Source organism: Ylistrum balloti, unplaced genomic scaffold (genome assembly GCF_031769215.1).
Source record: "Ylistrum balloti isolate Yb309-2 unplaced genomic scaffold, AGI_CSIRO_Ybal_v1 Utg369898, whole genome shotgun sequence".
NCBI classification, from domain to species: domain Eukaryota; kingdom Metazoa; phylum Mollusca; class Bivalvia; order Pectinida; family Pectinidae; genus Ylistrum; species Ylistrum balloti.
This window is the reverse complement of record NW_026782027.1, coordinates 245001-264432: the sequence shown is the minus strand read 5'-3', so window position 1 is coordinate 264432 and position 19432 is coordinate 245001. Positions and strand designations below refer to the sequence as shown.

General features: G+C 34.1%; 1 protein-coding gene and 1 long non-coding RNA gene across 2 annotated transcripts in view; one reads left to right on the top strand and one right to left on the bottom strand.

Moving 5' to 3' along the window:
- LOC132546589 (polycomb complex protein BMI-1-like) overlaps positions 1-8827 on the bottom strand; it is a 60096-nt gene extending 51269 nt beyond the window's left edge. Inside the window, exon 1 of the mRNA XM_060210311.1 lies at positions 8748-8827. The gene's annotated coding sequence lies outside the window, so the exon portion shown is untranslated. The remainder of the gene's footprint in view (positions 1-8747) is intronic.
- Positions 1-19432, top strand: part of LOC132546607 (uncharacterized) — a 123717-nt gene that overhangs the window by 88210 nt on the left and 16075 nt on the right. The window lies entirely within an intron of this gene.

The following is a 19432-nucleotide window of genomic DNA, read 5'->3' as shown; positions in this document are numbered from 1 at the left end:
TATATAGGTTAATTTCGTTCCGTTTCATTTTACTTCACGAATTTCGATAATTTATTTCTTGCGGATGTACTTTAAAGTTTGACTTCAAAAACAATTTTAGGAATAAATAAAGACATGCACACTTTTTTGCATGTTATAAATGTAAATTGAGGCGACTTATGTGTAACCAATGTAGAATCGGCGTTGAAACATGAAATACGTTCAGTAGATGTTTACTCTTCCAGAACACTTGGTCCATGTTATAAGTTTTCTTAAGTCTAGATGTAAATCCTTCTGTTGTTCATATTTTGCCCTAGTTTTATTGAATTTAAGTTTGGTTATGATTATGTTGACATGTTTGTATTTTCTTGTTGTTTATCTTCTGACTCAGCAAAAGGGCCACTATTAACAATAGATCTTGTGATTTATTATAGTGCATATCTTCTTTTGTTAAGAAGACCCGTTAGTAGTGGACTTGGTCACAGCAGAACAACAGATATATGTATATATGTATCTACACATTAAGACTGACCTCATGCACTTCAAAAATCCAAGGGCTTCAGTATCGATACACCCCTTTTCAAAACATCGAAAAGGGAATTTTCGATAGCGAAACTAACTGAACAAGTGGTTTAAACGTAACAGAGTATGTTATTTTTATGTAAAATGATGAATTATCACATTAAAGTAATATCGTTTCTATTATAATATTGACATTATCGTTTTCAAATAAACAACACAAGGAATTACTCGTTTCAGTTCTGAACGAAAACAGAACATATCCAACATGAATATTCATAACCGTTATGTAGATTTATTGATTAATAAACAATGTTCTATTTATAATGTCGGAAGTTGTACACCTGTCAATCATGCGATACGGGCACTTGCATATATGCACGTTCTCCCAGTGAAGCTATCTTTGAGAGTCGTGACAAGTTCAATGCCCTGTATGTGTCATATCTGACGTTATACAACCCCTCCCTATTTGTGTTCAACAACAACCTGGCAGGTATTACATTATATTTCGTTCAAAATTTCTTAATTTATATTACTTAAGAACAGATGATTGGGACTTTGTGACGTCATATTTCCCACTGTGATAGCCTGCCTATTTAAGAAAAGCTTTCTCTAGTGTTTGGCATTGGTTCCCTTGTTAGAATATATAACTTAAGTGAAAGACGTTGAATTTGCTTTGAGATGATCCGGCGGAAAGTTTTTATATGTAATTATTCAGTCGTAAACAAGGAGCTCGTTCTATTTTCATCACTGGGAAATGTCGCAGACACATTAGTTGAACAAAATATTCACCTAATATAGAAGTCTACAATCGCTTTACTTTTAGTTTGAAATCGATCATACAACCTTTTTCATGATTCAAATCATATATTTTATCCTTCACTTAAACCATTTGACAACTCAACAAGCAGAAAACTTCCATTTTGTTCTTGTAGTTATCCCCATTATTCATCGTTATATCTTTATTTCATATCTATATCCCTTTAAACAACAAATCATGTTGCAAACGGAGGGCAGACTAGTCACTTCGTCACGTGATAGTCGAATCAGTGATACAGAGTGTTTCACTGTAAATGCCAAGCATTGTTCCAAGGTCGTTGATGGAACTCTGATCTATTATTTTCCATCTCCATACGTGGAATAAGATCGTTTGATTTTTTGTTGCTTTGTCATATACATGTAAGTTAAAATTTAGCAAATTGATCAGTTTTCTCTTTAGGAGATGTGTACATGTTTTATTTTCCGTTATCATTACTCTTCGTATGGTTTTCAACGCCAACAGTCATCAGAGTGGTCAGGTTTCATGGAACAATCCTGGGACATTCTGATAAAGTGGAATTAAAATTTGTTGGATGTACGGTTGATTACAGCAAGCAAACTCTTTACATGTCAACATTTCGGTTTTGAAAAATGATGTCTGTTGTGACAATAGTCTTACTTTCCACACTAGCCATCGTTTTTCAAAGATATATATACACAGGCCTTGAAGTATTCGCAATTTGCGGAAGATATCCAAGGCGAGATTTTGAAAGAAACTATGAATTAACGTCAACGAGAACACGTTGCAAACGACTTCAACGTGAGCTCACCGTAAACTGACGGCAGTTATCATGTAATGAATCCATTCTACAAAGTACGCCGACAGTTATGACTACTGCGGACGACAGACTGATGTTCTGGTCATACGGACGATTATTTTAACGGAGAACAGAAGTACAATCGAATTGACCACGGTACAGAACCCATAGTATGGATGTGATTTAAGGCTGTCTTCTACGCCACACAGCGCCGAATAAATACCGTTCTAAACGAATTCTGCATCGATCCAAATCATGGAATCAAATAGAAGCGCATCGACCGAATTTCTCAGAGGATACATCGTGTCCTCCCCCATACAACTGTGGACGTTAAACGCATTTTTGAAATCCTTTCAAATGTTCGAATTTGTGCATTTTTTAAAGATTAAATGATTGTATTGTATAGTGCTCAACAGTTCCAATGTATTTTAATTAACTAGTTCGGCGCAGTTGTGATTTTCATCAAATTATCATATCGATTTTACATCTGTGTGTCAACAGTCTAGTATACATTCAACGTAATCTTCCAGTTCACATCCAACAAAATCTTCCCGTATATTTCCCATGAAATCTTCCCGTGTACATCTACCGTTATCATCCTTTACTCATCCGCCGCTATCTTTCCCTATACATGTAACGTAATCTTCCCGTGTATATCCAACGTAATCTTCCTGTATATTTCCCACGTAATCTTCCCGTGTATATCCAACGTAATCTTCCCGTGTATATCCAACGTAATCTTCCCGTGTATATCCAACGTAATCTTCCCGTGTATATCCAACGTAATCTTCCCGTGTATACCTAACGTAATCTTCCTGTATATTTCCCACGTAATCTTCCCGTGTATATCCAACGTAATCTTCCCGTGTATATCCAACGTAATCTTCCCGTGTATACCTAACGTAATCTTCCCGTGTATATCCAACGTAATCTTCCCGTGTATACCTAACGTAATCTTCCCGTGTATATCCAACGTAATCTTCCCGTGTATATCCAACGTAATCTTCCCGTGTATACCTAACGTAATCTTCCCGTGTATACCTAACGTAATCTTCCCGTATATTCCCCACGTAATCTTCCAGTATACATCCAACGTAATCTTCCCGTATACATCCAACGTAATCTTCCCGTGTATATCCAACGTAATCTTCCCGTGTATACCTAACGTAATCTTCCCGTGTATACCTAACGTAATCTTCCCGTATATTCCCCACGTAATCTTCCAGTATACATCCAACGTAATCTTCCCGTATACATCCAACGTAATCTTCCCGTGTATATCCAACGTAATCTTCCCGTGTATACCTAACGTAATCTTCCCGTATATTCCCCACGTAATCTTCCAGTATACATCCAACGTAATCTTCCCGTGTATATCTAACGTAATCTTCCCGTGTATACCTAACGTAATCTTCCCGTGTATACCTAACGTAATCTTCCTGTATATTTCCCACGTAATCTTCCAGTATACATCCAACGTAATCTTCCCGTATACATCCAACGGAATCTTCCCTTATACACCCAACGTAATCTTCCCGTATATTTCCCACGTAATCTTCCCGTATATTTCCCACGTAATCTTCCCGTGTACATCCAACGTAATCTTCCCGTATACATCCAACGTAATCTTCCAGTATACATCCAATGTAATCTTCTCGTGTATATACAACGTAATCTTCACGTATACATCCAACGTAATCTTCCCCACGTAATCTTCCCGTATATTTCCCACGTAATCTTCCAGTATACATCCAACGTAATCTTCTCGTGTATATACAACGTAATCTTCACGTATACATCCAACGTAATCTTCACGTGTACATCCAACGTAATCTTCCCGTATATTTCCCACGTAATCTTCCCGTATACATCCAACGTAATCTTCTCGTGTATATATAACGTAATCTTCCCGTGTATATCCAACATAATATTCCCGTATACATCCAACGTAATATTCCCGTATACATCCAACGTAATATTCCCGTATACATCCAACGTGATCATTCTGTATTTATCCACCGCTGTCTCCCCGTATACATCCGATTTTATCTTCTTTCATTCTTTCATATATACAACATCCAACGTAATGTTCCCGTATACATCCAACGTAAACTCCGGCAAATATCCCACTATATGTTAGAGAAATGTCGGGGATATCTTAACTATAATTCGCGATTAAATTATTTCACAAAATAGGTATATAATTTTCACCCCAACGCCAGTGAGTATTAGCAGAATTTCTTTTAACTTTCAGCGAAACTTTTCATACTTTTTGAAAGTCTTCCAAACTCCAAAAACAATTAACAACAACAATGTACTTTTGTTACTAAATGGTATATGGCATGGTGTTAAGTTAATGAGAAAAAGGGGCGTTCTTCAAAGAGAAGCATTGCTTAAATCGCTACCCTATTTTCTTACTTCTTTCCGAAATGCATAGGATTTGATCACAAAAAATGATAGTTGGATACATTTTCCTGTATCTCTGACAGTTCCCACCGCTAGCTCTAGTAAGTTCTTTAGCCTCATCGAACCCTTGGAACGTCAGAAGCTCTGAATGTGACATCCTTCGTATGGAAGTAGGCGACTTGTTTAGAAACTACAGGGGAAAGCGAATACCTGAGATCACTCGAATACAAGTAAAAGAAAACGGCATCATAAATATAAAAAAATGATGGCTTTAGTTCGGATTGCCTTTTTTGCTTGTAACCATTGAAAGAAAATTTAATGACCCGAAATCAATAAAATAGCTAACCGCATGTGACATTTTTTGCAATATCATACTTCAAGCGTAAAATAAAAGGTGATTTTACCGAGAGCATGGGTTTTGGAACATGGCGTTGGAATACTTCGTCTGATTTTATGACTAAATACAAACATGTTATTTTTTCTTTGTGCGTTGCATTAAGGTAGTCAATTCGTCAGTCGGTGCAGATTTGTTTTACCCGAAAGGGGGGAAATTATTAGAATGACTACTATCTTATTTGTAAGTTGTTTGTCTGCAGGTAACAAAGGAAACACGACGAATTATTCACCGAACCTTGGATTTCACACGATAAAACTGCATCTTTCAAATTCGGCTATTGACATGTACGTTAATTGTCCCTATTATGAATACACCTTGTCACATTTAGGAAAGCTTACATTACATATATTTACCAGTAAAACGCGTTATCATGATTGTAGCTCTTACTGCTGACTAATGATGACCATTCAGATCTTCGCTAGGGCGGTATGCTATTTCACATGTGACATGCAAGTCGTAAGAGTTATCGTATTGGTCTGACAATGAAATAATACGTTACAACAAAACGTCTTGATTTTGTTATTCAGATTCCGTAATAAATCAGGACGGAGATGTGAATAAAAAAAACTGTCTATATTTAGACGTCTAAATGAGCAGACGCACGCTTTCACGAAAAGTACGACTTAGAGTGTGACTTGGAAAACGATTTTTAAGAGGCATCTGTATTGCCATATGGACATGATAAAGCATATGATGTTGGTCAAACCAAATTTGCTTCTGTTGACAATTTCGACCATTCTTTTAAAGGCGAGTCAGTTTCAAAATACCTGCATTATCATGTTTGGCAACAGTCATAATCGAAATCCCTCGGATTTTACCCACACCAACTACAATCCACCCTTCTTGTGAACTTTCCAGTTCTGCGCCCTTGTGAATTTTCATAAAAATTGTGAACCGCCGCGCGTTGTTATGATAGAACGTGCAGGCTTTGATGATCAAAAGACCATGTATCGTTCGCATTGTACAATGTAATTGATTTGGTTTTAAATAGCTTTCTACAAGCCTTCTATTTGCTCGAGACTACAGTCATGTGCTAGGTTGAGGAGAAAATATGTTTGATCCTTATTTAAATCAAGTCCCAACACAGGTCAAATCATATTTTGATATATCCCTGTCAAAACTATGTTTAGTATTGACCAAACGAAACTCGTTCTAAAGCGAAATCATTGATAAATGAAAAATACAGGTTTGTATAACGTTGTTCGAAAAACAATTGAGTTTTACGGAGAAATTGTCGTATGCGGTTAAGTGATAAATGCAAGTGTCTAACACCTTGGCTTTTTAATGGGGTATGTAGAAACTGGGGTGTAAGTTAGCTTAGGAAATCCCATACATCAACTTATCAAAATAGAACACCTCAGAACTGTATTATGTTCTTAAATAACGGTTTCCAGTCTAACTCGGCAAAACTGTCAATACAGTCAGATATTTCACATCCTCAATGAGGGAATCTTAACTTGTATCTTCACTGGAAAAGGTTTTAACAATTTAAGAGCTGAATAGAGACGGTGCAGCACGAGACCTTGAAGGTATATATGTTAATGGATTTCTGCTTTCAAAAGGATCCCAATTTGAATTCCTTTCAACCAGAACGGTATCTGCGTCTTTGTTGGTTTTGATGAATTATTGATACTGAGCAATTCTAATTAGTGATGACTTTCTGAAAATTCACGCAATTAGAATTCTTGTTTTAGATACGGAAATAATATGTAACGGTAGAGCTGCCATATCATGAATCCGGTTTAGGAAATTTACCTTCTACTTTAAAATTTGACGGTCTCATCTCTCCAACAAACATTGGAGACAGGAAGCTATATCCACATATTTTTTTCTTTTAACATTTGTTCCCATTTATGACGCACGCCTATCAGAAGGTTTTTTTCAATCTAATTCACAACAAGATTTCGGTCCTAAGGGCGATTAGAACACAGGAAGTTCATCTATATCTCTCATCAGGTATACATAACAGAGGCTACTGTAAAGCTACGAAACAGAAGAATGACTTGTCACTCGATTGCAGTGAGTGCTCTGTCCGTGTATCGCTTAGATAGCATCGGCTGGCGAGTTTCTAAATAAACTTCGTGTGTAGCCAAAGTAATGGTGAAGTGATTTTGTGTGATTTAATACTTATAACTAAGAAAGGTATATGTGTTTAGCAAATTGACGACTTTTTTGACAATAGCTGATTGAATGACTATCTGATAAATCCAAAAATCATCAGTAGAAGATGCACCGATTGACACGAAGTAGTTTGGAACATCACATGTCGGATGACGTAAAATGTATCCTTTTTTTTTTTTTTTGATATTTCACTGTCATGACTAATATTTCCGAACCACATTCTTTTTATGTAGATTTACGTATACACTGGGTCTGTCACTTTCAGACAGACTAAAGTCCACTGGTTTGAATAAATCCACTATTGTTTTAAACATACACACAATGTAGTGTATATCCCTTGTAAACGCGTCCTATATTAATCTCGTAATCATTTCTACGAAGTTCAGTTAACCACTTCTCAAAATTACACGACATCCGTCAAGGACACAGAAGATAAAATCCAATTATCGGCCAAGACCTACTTAAATTTCTTCAGATTTTCCCACCATTCTAAGTAACTGTTGTAAAAATCTCCAGTCTCTCAGCGTCAGCAAGCCCGAACTTGTTAGTCTGTGCATCAATAAAAAATCCCAAATGATATCCCTTTGCTTTCAGGGAATATAATTCTAAATTCCACCAGAAATAAAAAAGAAAGTAATTAAGGAAATAATTAAGGTATCCTTAAATTCTCCGTAGCCCAAACTGCACTGTTAATCGATAACTGCAGAATACCAACACAACCAAGCATGCCTCGACACTAGAGAACAATACATGGGTCCTTGCTTAATTTCCATGCAGCCCTCAGTCAAACCATCCAGTCTTATTAAGGCTGAGATGTAAAAGCTAATAAAATCAACCCGAAACCATCTGTTTCAAGGCTGATAATGCTATCACTTGATCTATTCTAATACTATTATATTTTTTGACTCGAGTACAATCCAACACTCCCAGACAAATCATTAATCCGTGGTTTTCCAGCCAACACAGGGAAGTATTTGTTTCAAATCAGGTTTAAATACAATGAATTATGATGGGTCATAATATACGTATATAGATATTTGAAAACAAATCGTTTTGTACTATTTTACAAACATTTCTTAATGAGTTTTGTGTAATACATCCAATAAGCGGTCTGTTTCACTCAGACAGCTCGGTTACTCAAGTTTAACACGCCAACAGTAGAAACACACTGACATATTTTCCGTCCATATGCACTGGTAAGTGTGTGCAAATTCTGGCGACGAACACGACTCTATGTACACAGGCTTTTTATCGAATAAACGTTTAAATGTAGCACCTAGTATACACACACACATGCATGCAAACACCCTGTGCATGTATCGGCCGGTGGCGAGACTGTGTGTGTACATGTCATACACAACACATGAAATATCGTCTGCTCAGTTATGGGGGCGGAGCCTAGTCGTGGCAGAATGCCAGTACATTTACATATAGCTGATAAATTAATTAAGAAAATTCAATGCGAATAGATAATTATAAATTCTACCATATCGAAAATACAAGAAGTAAAATATACTTGATATATCCCGACTCATATCTTTGTTTCATGTTTACGTTTAAATTTATAAAATGTCAACAACTACACGTAAATACACTGGTTCGTCTGTCGGCCGCCATATTGTAGAGATACACACAGAGACGTTCCGCATAACTTCGCATTGATAGAGAAAATATAAAATATGGCCATCCTACTAACATTTATACAAGAAAAACTCAGATATAAACAGAAAATATTAATACAAAATTACCTGTACACCAAGAAAAATTTGCCTCCGGCTGGATATTTGTAATCCTCGTGTTTACGTGGAGAGCTTCCCTGTAGGTCGCAGTGAACGGCAGTGATACCGATAGCTCTAGGTGTAGTCACGTGACTCGCGGTAATTTATAAGGCTAAGCTTCGATAAGAATAGGACAAAAACCGCGCAGCCTATATTAACATGGTAATGCAAGCAACCTAGTAACTAGATTTGAAGAAAAAAAACTGCAGAGCGTGTTTCTACATATTAAACAGCATGTGTAGAATTTGGTCGTTGTTATATAAGGTGAAATTTGAACCTAAAAACCCTCGAATGAAATTCGCCCTAGCTGAGAGAGGTACTTGGAGATCGGCAAATCCTGGGTTGTTTGCCGTGTAAATTGCACTTTAAAAAGTCAAAAGTCACGGGATAATAAACTATTTATATACCAATTAACAAATGGTTTTAAAGAAACAGATTCTGATTATTTTGACTTCGTCGTTATAATCTTGAAATATTAGTTTATTTTTTTCCAAGTATAGCTGATTAACATTAAAAATAATAAAAATTTAACATGAGTTAATATTTTTAATTTCGATTGGTGTCGATGAAAATTCAAATTTTTTCTAGAAAACCAACAGAAATTCGATGGGAAGCTGATTTTGTGTGACTTTTCCGTAAATTACCCTATAAATGTTGTATGATGTCAACTCAGCATTTAGATGATGAATAATTAAATTATAAAAGTGTGTTATAACAAATGAGATATGGTCCCTTTAAAACAAGGACAGAATGCTTAAAATTATTTATTTTCCCGGAAACAAATACCACGATGACAATCAAAAATTGTTTCTACACTCTTATCACGTGATCTTTACTATTAAAAGACACTGTTTAAATCATAGTTATCCATTATGTTATTTCCACAAAATGTAAGTCATCATATAAATATATATATCCCCGTGGTAATACTTCACAAATACTATGATAAGATAATTATATATACAATTGAGAGTATATATATATATATATATATATATATATATATATATATATATACATGTATAGAATCCAAAAGATTTGCATGTGCAAAAAAATGATAAAGAACAATCAATTTTACAGAGATCTATTCGTTGTTAAAATACGCATATAAAAGTCATTTTGGGTATCATAGAATTAGGATCTGGAATGACCAGAACCCTTGTAAAAGTGATAATGATTGATGACAAGTGTTTTAAAACATTTCTCTCGTTTAAAAAAATTCTATGTGTACTTGAGATATAAGTATTTGTAAATGTTATTAGTTCGTGGAAAAAAAGTAAAAACAGATTTCCCATATAACTGGTTATTTATAGACAACATAATTACGAGACTGAGTCAAGTTTCCGGAATTTTTCTCATTTTATAAGCCACACTACTACTTCACTACGTACGTGACGAACGTAATCTTATATTGATTTAATACCTCCTTCGTATATGAATAAGCTTGATATAACGGTGTAAATGTGTGACGAGAACGACACAAGTCGACGAAATGAGGCTGATGACGATGCTAGTGAGTTAATGACAATTTTTTTTTTTTGATATATTTTAATATTGTACACGTACTTAATTTGACTTAGTTTCATTTTAACATGTCAGTACTTTTTGAAAACTGAACAGTACTGTTGTGATTGAATTCCCACATTCCTAACAATTGATGTATACACAACATGCATTTACTTTAGCGTATGTTTTTTTTAGCATAAAAAGAACAAAAATAAGACTTTCACTGAAATATATATTTTTACAGTATCGTTACCTTTTTCAGCCCATTATATTTCAAACTACAAATACGTTTCATTAATGTTTTTATTATGATTAATTATGACGTCATACATGCTTTAACTATAGTATGATTATTAGAATGATTGATATGATATCATTAATGTTAAGATGATAGGATTTAAAATATTTCGATGGTTAGGGACGACGTAATGATTATTCCAATATCATTCCATAAATATTTTAAATGTAATTCGTTCCCAGCGCTTTTTATAAAAACGACAAATATGAAATGATGAGATATTGGTGATGGGTCAATCTGACAAAATGGAACACTGCATCATATTTTGTAAACAGGCGATTGATTGGATGTTTATTAATATCAAAAGTGGACAACAAATCAAAGCTAGTTGATCATTACTATAATTTAAATGTACACATGTTATTTGATTCTTATGGAAATTAATTTTGTTAGTCGATTAATGTGCTGTTGCCCAATCTCTCTGTAACAAAAAACTTAAACAAACAAAAAACAAAAAGCACAGTATTATATTTGGATAATCTACTTCTCCCGGTACACGATACAGCGATTTATCTACACAAAATTCAATTCGATTCGATTTGTGGGACTTTTTTCGTTCCATGACATCGTAACATTGCAGTATTACTATCATAACCACCGGTTTGGTGACCATATCTTAGATGTATAACAACGTTTACATGAAATATTCTTTTACATCGCTTTTCTTTTACTCAGAATATATCTGATTCTACTGTTTCAGATATCGTCAGTTTAATTCTATTCAACATAATATGCAACGATATTGTACCGCAATCCGCTTTTCTTACTTGTATGTCACCAGCATTAGTAGCTTTATGAATTCGATTTTTCAATATGATGTCATTTCTTTATAAAGAAGATATATTATTATATTAGACAATACCTTTTTCTGATGCATATCAGCTATTTCTGTGTCATATCGGACATTGAAATCGAAATGAACCGCTGTCAGAAAAGAGAAGACACCAATTGATACCGCGTACTTTCCGAAACAGAAAGGAAGGCAGCGGAAGGAACAGTGCACCAGAAACAGAAAGGATTTTCACAGCAAGCAACGCGTATATGCCCGAATTAAAAAAGATAGCAACCAAGTGCACATTGAAGGATAGCAGAAAACAGCAACAGCAACACACTAAAACAGAAAAGCATTTTACCAAGACAACAACACTAGCAGCTTACATGCCGAAACCGAATGTAAAGTAATAAAAAGGAATAATGCCAATATCGAAACAAAAGAGAAAGCACCAACACGATCCGCTAAAATACCGAAAGAGAAGGGAAGTCAACAAAACGAACAGCATACATACGAAAAAAGGAAAGTAACAATAATAACAGCGAATTTATCAAAACAGAAGAAAAGTCAACACAAGCAACTGCGTACATACCGAAACAGAAGGGAAGGCAACAACAGCGTAAATTCCGAAACAGAAGAAAAGAAAATAACAGTGTACAAACCAAAACAGAAGGTAAAGCATCTGCATGGTTATTGCAAGTGTCGAAACATAATAAAAGACAATAACAGGTACAGCATACATACCGAATCAGAAAGAAAAGCAATTATGGCAACAGCGTGTATACCAAAACAGAAGGGAAGACAGCATCATGAACCTCGAAGATAGGAAACAGAAACGAAGACAACAACACAAATACGTACATACCAAAACGAAAGGTAAGAATGTAACAGGTACAGCGTACATAGCGAAACAGAAGAATAGACAACATGAATTGATTTCACGCAAAAAAAGAAGACACCAATAAGCGCGATCATGCAAAACAGAAAGTTTGACATCACCCAAATAAAAAGAAAGACGTTTGAAGGACGAAACATTTCCCCAAATCAGTCCATAGATATATAGATATCAAATTTGCATGACAGCAGACAAAATGTCTACATTTTGGTTCCACCCGAGATTTTATTTGAATCTAATCCATTAAACCTATTTGCAATATCATAAAAGATACGTGAATGCAATCCCAAGGTACATATTCACGTTTGGGTGATTATTTACAATTAGAAATAACAGCAGGATCTTAATTTATTACACACATTAATATATGTTTACTTCTTAAGAGTCAATAAAAGGTAATATAGTATATAGTCTTCGATTACCTTATCAATATTTTATCTTTTATATAAATCACTTTGACTTAACAAACAGTGCATCAATACTGCTTAATTGCGTAAATGAGTTTTCATTTCCTGTATGGTTTTATTAAGTCTTAGAAATTTTATTTTAACACGCATTGGAATGAAAACAAGATTCTTTTCATCACATAACTCAAAAAAGTTACATTTTGAATGTTTACAGTTTAAAAGTAAAAGACGTGGAGAATGAAATCAGACGCAGGCAGCCATTTTTGCGCCATTTTCAATGCGTGATGAACGTCATTGTCGATTTTACGATATCACAATCAAGTTCGGAAGGGCGCCGACGATGAAACATGCACCAGGGTATATCTCACTAGTGTCATATACGCAAAAATATTACGTGGGCGAATTCACTGCATAACAGGTATGTAATGATATCAGACTCTATCATGTGTCGGGATGTAGAATAATCAACCCTAGAAGTCACAAAATGTCGTAAAACCGGAGACTTTGCCGAGGGTTTTACCACATTTTGTGACCATGAGAGTGAAATAGTCCATCCTTCACCCCGATATACGAAAGAATATTTGTCTCTCATTTCTCATTCTAAAATATTGAAAAAATATTAGCTTCAGAAATGAACAATGTACGACCGAAGACGCTATATTACACAAAAAACGTATTTCTAACTATGCAGTAAATTGACAAGCTGACAAACATGATGACACGTCAGTTTTTTCGTTGTCGGTTTTATATTTATCTGGTTTCTACATTTTGAACATAATTGTTGGTCCTTTGTAATCATATACTGGTGTAAAAAGTGAATGGTTTTAAATAGTGTATATAAGACATAGAAGAAAACATGCTCGCAGGTTTCTTTTATCTTTAAGCGTCTTTGTTGTTTTAGTGTAGGAGATATGTATTCATAACAAAATACACGTGTCTACTGCTCTCTGAGCGAACTTGCCTAAAGAGGATAAAACTGGTTTTCGCAAAACGGATATATCTTCCGCTGTTAACTAGCATTACCCGTCTTCTTTTGGAGTATAAAGCATAGTAATGCTGGTTTCCGAACCTTCATCATCTGAAACAAGACTTTTAACGCGCGTCGAGTTAGGGTGGTATAAATACCGTTCCTTTAATTGGTCCCACACGTCATTCTAATTAGGTCAAATTACAAGCCCTCAGAGTCGCAGAAGTTAAGACACGCTAGTCAGAACATTCATGGTCTGTATATAATTATGAGCGAGTCTCATACAAAATTAGCAGGAGCATGCTATTCAAATAAAATCACTATTAATAAATGTAGATAAGCCATACATAAGTTTGTGTGACATAATATTCTGGCATATATACGTTCATGGATACAATAAAATCACAAACTTTTCAACCCCAGTATTAGTGAGGTAGGGTTTAGAGTATTTTTTTTTCTTTTCGAATTTTGACCTAAAGGATCAATTTGCCAAAATCAGCAAAGAAGATACCATACATGTCAGCAGAATCTAAATTTTAACTTTAAATTCATTACACGAGGGCCAAATATAAACAAAACAAAGATCTAAGAATCAATAGTTAAGATTTATAAAGTACAAAGACAATAAGATTAGACGTTCCAAAAGGGTAAGCGTCACTTCCAAGCACGATCCAAAGATGTCTCGTCTAATGTGTTTTTCGCCAATCCTGGTAAATCAAACATTTTGCGCTTTGCAATTTACTAAATCTTTATTGTTTTATATTTTATATTGTTGTATAGTTTTTTTTCTAGACAATCTATTTCACTGAACGTCATGGCATTTTAAACCCTTCTAAGCCTGAGTTGATTATTCGATGAGTGTCAATTTCCTAGACAGGAAGCTGATGATGACCCTATTTCAGCAGAAATTTTCCATTTTTGCAGTTCATTGTTTGAAAATTCGAAGTGGGAAACAAATGCTCAATGGAAAACATAGCATTATGGCTGATCACATCACTTATTTATTTATTCATTTTTGCGGTTTTATTCTTGTCATTCGACATATCGTCCATGATGAAAAATGTGGGATGTAACACCTTGGAAAATTGATCAACAGATTACATATATTTAAAGAATAGTGCAGAAATGTTTGATATATTGTGTAAGTCTAGACCTAAACAGGAAGGCATTAGCATTATGTGTTTATCATTAACAAACCATAAATTCATTGTAAAACAGCATTAATACAGTTTGGAAACAAAGAAGGAAATGAGAAATAGGAAAACGGACAATGAAATTATATCGACAACGGAATTCGATTACTCAGAACAATCAGATGGTCCTGCAGATCAATCCGAATAATGTTTCTCGTTTGAACTTCTTAACTTCTTCGAGCGGTATTAACGCCAATCTAGTATGTTTTCATGGGGGAAGAAATCAAGCGGAATCAATGTGTTTGAGACTTGAAATCAATATATAGTCAAATATCACTTTTCATTGTGAGCTATTTGTTCTATTTGTTTAAGTCATTTAACTTTTATGCAGTTTTACATTTGCGAATTGATTTCGCGATGAGTTATATTATAGAAAGAATTATCTCCTGTTTTTCGTCCCCTTTTAAAATCTTCGCTGTTTTCTGTTGATTTCTTGGTTGTGATGTTTTATTGTTGGTGTTGCTGTCTGGTATCTGATTGTGTTGTAACTGTCTTTTAAATATCACTGTTGTGTTGTTGTCTTTGATCTCACAGTGGTATTGTTGTTTTTAATGTCTCAATATTGTATGCTTTAGATGTCTCAATTGTGGTGTTGTCTTTGCTCTCTTTTGATCTTTTCACATTTGATTTTGTGTTGTCGTCTTTAATATCATTCTGTTGATGTCTTCATTTGTCATATTGCGTTCTTCCTTAGCTCACCATCGAAATAAGGATTTTACAATGTTGTGTAAGTGCTGTAATATTGCTATCATAATTCCGTAAAATACAACAACTGCATGTTGTCAAGTGCTGCTCAGCGTTGTTTTTAGACCTAAAAAATAGAAAAGCTTATTAAAGAAGAACAAAGTTAAGTCGGGATTAATTTAATTAGTAAGGAAACGTTTTGATCTGTACAACTGTGTCAAAGTTTGACGTAATTGTTAATTATAGAACGTGCGGAATCTCGTTATTGCCGTCATGATGATGATGATGATGATGATGAAAACAGTCATCACATTAATTGACTTGTAATTATCGCTCAAGGAAACTGTGCTGTTTTTGAAAACAAAATACGCAAATAGACTTTATTTGGATAACTTTTTATTTTATCTAAATCAAATGCAAGTGATAATGTTTCCAAAATAACATAAAATACAACAAACTCAAATATCTGGTATAAGGACTCATTTTTCAGTATTTCAGTATTTTTATGTAAAAAAATTGTTTTCAGTACTTAATGTTTTGACATTGATTTGTCCAATTACTGAATGTGAGATATTTGGCGCATCGAGGACCTAAATTTTGACTAAGATATGATATTGATTTTAATTTTCGGGCATATTGATTGTGAACGGCTACCAATGCTTGTCGACTCAGAAATGACAGTGCTAACCTCCCTAGATGCCTATTCTAATCCAATAAACACATATTTCATGCCTTTCCAAACTACAGTTAAAATGTCCAAATCGAAGTATGGGTAGTTATCCTAGTTTTCCATCATCAGGTAAAGGTTTGCTGACATACAATATCATTAAGTTACGGAAACATTCTAATACAAGGTTCCTTGAATCATACCAATCCAAGCGCGTGTCTCCCGATACACTAGTGTCTGTATTCTATAACGTATGACAATATAGAAAGATCAACATGTTGTAGATAAAATAATTTTCACTTTGTATTGGGACACACTTAATCATGCATACATTTGATATCTTTGATAGAGGTAAAAGTACTCACGTAGCAGCGTGATGTAGAATTGATCAGTTTTTCTTTCGTAGGAGTTAATCTATATTCCTGTAAGCAAAATTACGCATCTCGTATTTAATTAAACCTTATAAACTTTACTTTATTAAAGACGTGGTATGCATATCCAAAAGGTGTAAAATTTTCAAGAACAATTTTTTTATATTATGCAGATGTTATCTTGTCTCACCTTGTGTCTAAAAAAACCTTCTTTACCATGAATGTCGATATACTATATCTCATCTATGTTTACGATTGAGAACGAAGAACTGTATTGATATGAAGTAAACAGATGTAGACATGGACGATCTCATACCAATTCTAGCTTACAAACTGCACGTTACGTAATGAGTTCAGCAGGCGTAACTTAGACCATATGTCTCCTGATCTCCAGGGCATCATTAAATTAGTGACTCGTCTGAGAAGACAAAGTTTGAACTGTGAAGAAGGATGACGTGTTTCGTTGCTCTACTATCTTTAATCTTTTAGTAGTTTGTAATTGTGAATTTGTGTAATATGCATATTTCTAATGTTTAACGTGTTAAATGGAAAACGTATGGATAATGACATCATTTTGTTTTCAGTTGCATTTTAATGATCCTATGTGAAATGCTATTTTATTGTTCATAATAGTTGCAAGATATGTATAAGGGAGATAACATCAAAAATTACTCTGCAGTTTTTTTTAAACTTTGTTTTAGAATAACATAAGAAAGAACGTTTTACCATATGACTTTTCCTTTGCACCTAGCCTGCGATCTTTGTCTGAAGCTGTAGTTATATTTCTTCATATACTTGTGTGAATTCATAGTAGCGTTAATGGAAAAATTTACAAACATTGGACAGAAATTATATCAAAAGTAGTAATGAATGTACATAAACAAACTTTACTTAGATTATTTAATTGATCATTGATTATTTAATTAACACCTGGCGTCTAGTACACGGCTTATAGTTATTCAGTCTCTTTCAACTATAGACCAACCTCAGATATGCGCAATAGCTCCAGACGTTCAAACTGCAATCCCACTCCAGTAAAAACGCATTCAATTCCTTCATTTACATTTCGATTTATCAAATTCCAAAGTTACCATCATAACACATTTCTGCTGGACGACATCTGTCTAAAATGTTCTAATTTACGTATGTACTTTTCGCAAAAAGCCAAATATTTATTTCGTTCACTATGTATACATAAGACTAGTATTTGATCTTAGCATGCAGTGAGCTGAACAATAGCGATAGATGAATGAAAATCAGTTTATCATATATTGTTTCTGTCACATGCCAGTGGTGAAATGTTTTAAGTATGAGCGTATCTGAAATAAGACTGACCTCTGGTGTTTTTGTCTGTATGATAATTATCTTCCTTATTATCGTTAGTTTGATCTTTGGCTTTTAAAAAATCTAACACATTTGTTTCTCTAACTCTCTCTCACATATGTAATAAATATCACTGGCGCCTGTTAAGTTCCATATCATTTTCGATTGAAATCATGAAAAACAGAAAATGTGAAGAAATAACTTACTAGAGAGAAAATAATCCACTTTATGTTTCCATGAACAATAAACCCTTAATTGTTTCTTATGTTAGGGTCATTGAAACAACAACAAAAATAAGAAAGAAAATATTGACATGTCAACAAAATCTTAATTCATACTCTTATTCGCTGAAAAAGTGCCAGCAGCTTCCGCTTCATTAATGACCCCCGCCTTGCAAATCTTGGTCAATCCAAGCAAGTAATGTCAGGTTCCCAAAGAAGATCAAGGTAAACAAAACGTCTACCACCAGGAAACTAACGAACATTAAACACGCCCGACTTCATATCGCTGTACTTACGCTTTCAGTTATATTTACAGTATATGAAATAGTTTCAAATATAGCTTAAAAAGCTTTTTTATGAGTTGTTTTAGCAAACCAGGAGGAAATAAGTTCAATACGTAAAGTGTTAGTATACATATCTACTTGTAAGGTTATCAAAGGATCAAAGTAATCAGGATATTCATGATGCAGAAATAAATGCTATCTTAACCACTGCCGGTAAATATAATTCAATTACAACTCTTTAAAAATGTAAAAAAAAAAAAGATAGACTTATTCAAAGTACCAAATCAAATATAACTATTGAAAAGATAAAAAAAAAAATAAAATATGCATTGTCATAATCCTTTCTGTCGCATAGCATATGTTTTGCGAAATATTGTTTTTTTATCAGTGACAGTACCGCTAGTAGTGCTGTAGCAATTATCATTTAACCTTCACACAATTTTTATAATTTCATGAAATTTTAGAGACACTGTGCATGGATCTGCTTTATGTAATTTGACAACCTCATGTTGGTATACATAGTCGCTATCCCGTAAGGTACCTTTTGAAAGGTTGAATAAAAAACCTAATAAACATTTTCTCAATAGTAGCACGATAACGTTAATTTTTTTATGATTTACATGTCATAGTTACATAGCATATACACATTGATTTCGTTATAATAGGATGTTTGGCTAAATTAGGTCATTTTTTCCTATGTGCCAAAACCATGTTTTAGGTTATTGTAGCCTTCCAACCTTTCCTTAATTTAATTTGGTCACCACAAATGACATTTGGGTCACATGACTACCATTTATCATTGCTATTCAAACGTTGTTAGATATTAGTTGTTTAATATGCTTTCATTGATATGTTGCCTTTCATCATTTACTATGAAGTGTTTTTTTTAAATAATAGAATTAGTTTTTTACTTCTTGTTTATCTTCTATTTTAACATTTTTAACAACATTGCCAAGTATTTCTATCACAAGTCAATGACTATTAGTAATCATTCTTATCTCTTAACTTTAGAACGTATTTTCACTATTTTTAACTACCATCTGCTAGTTGTGTTTATCATGTTTTCA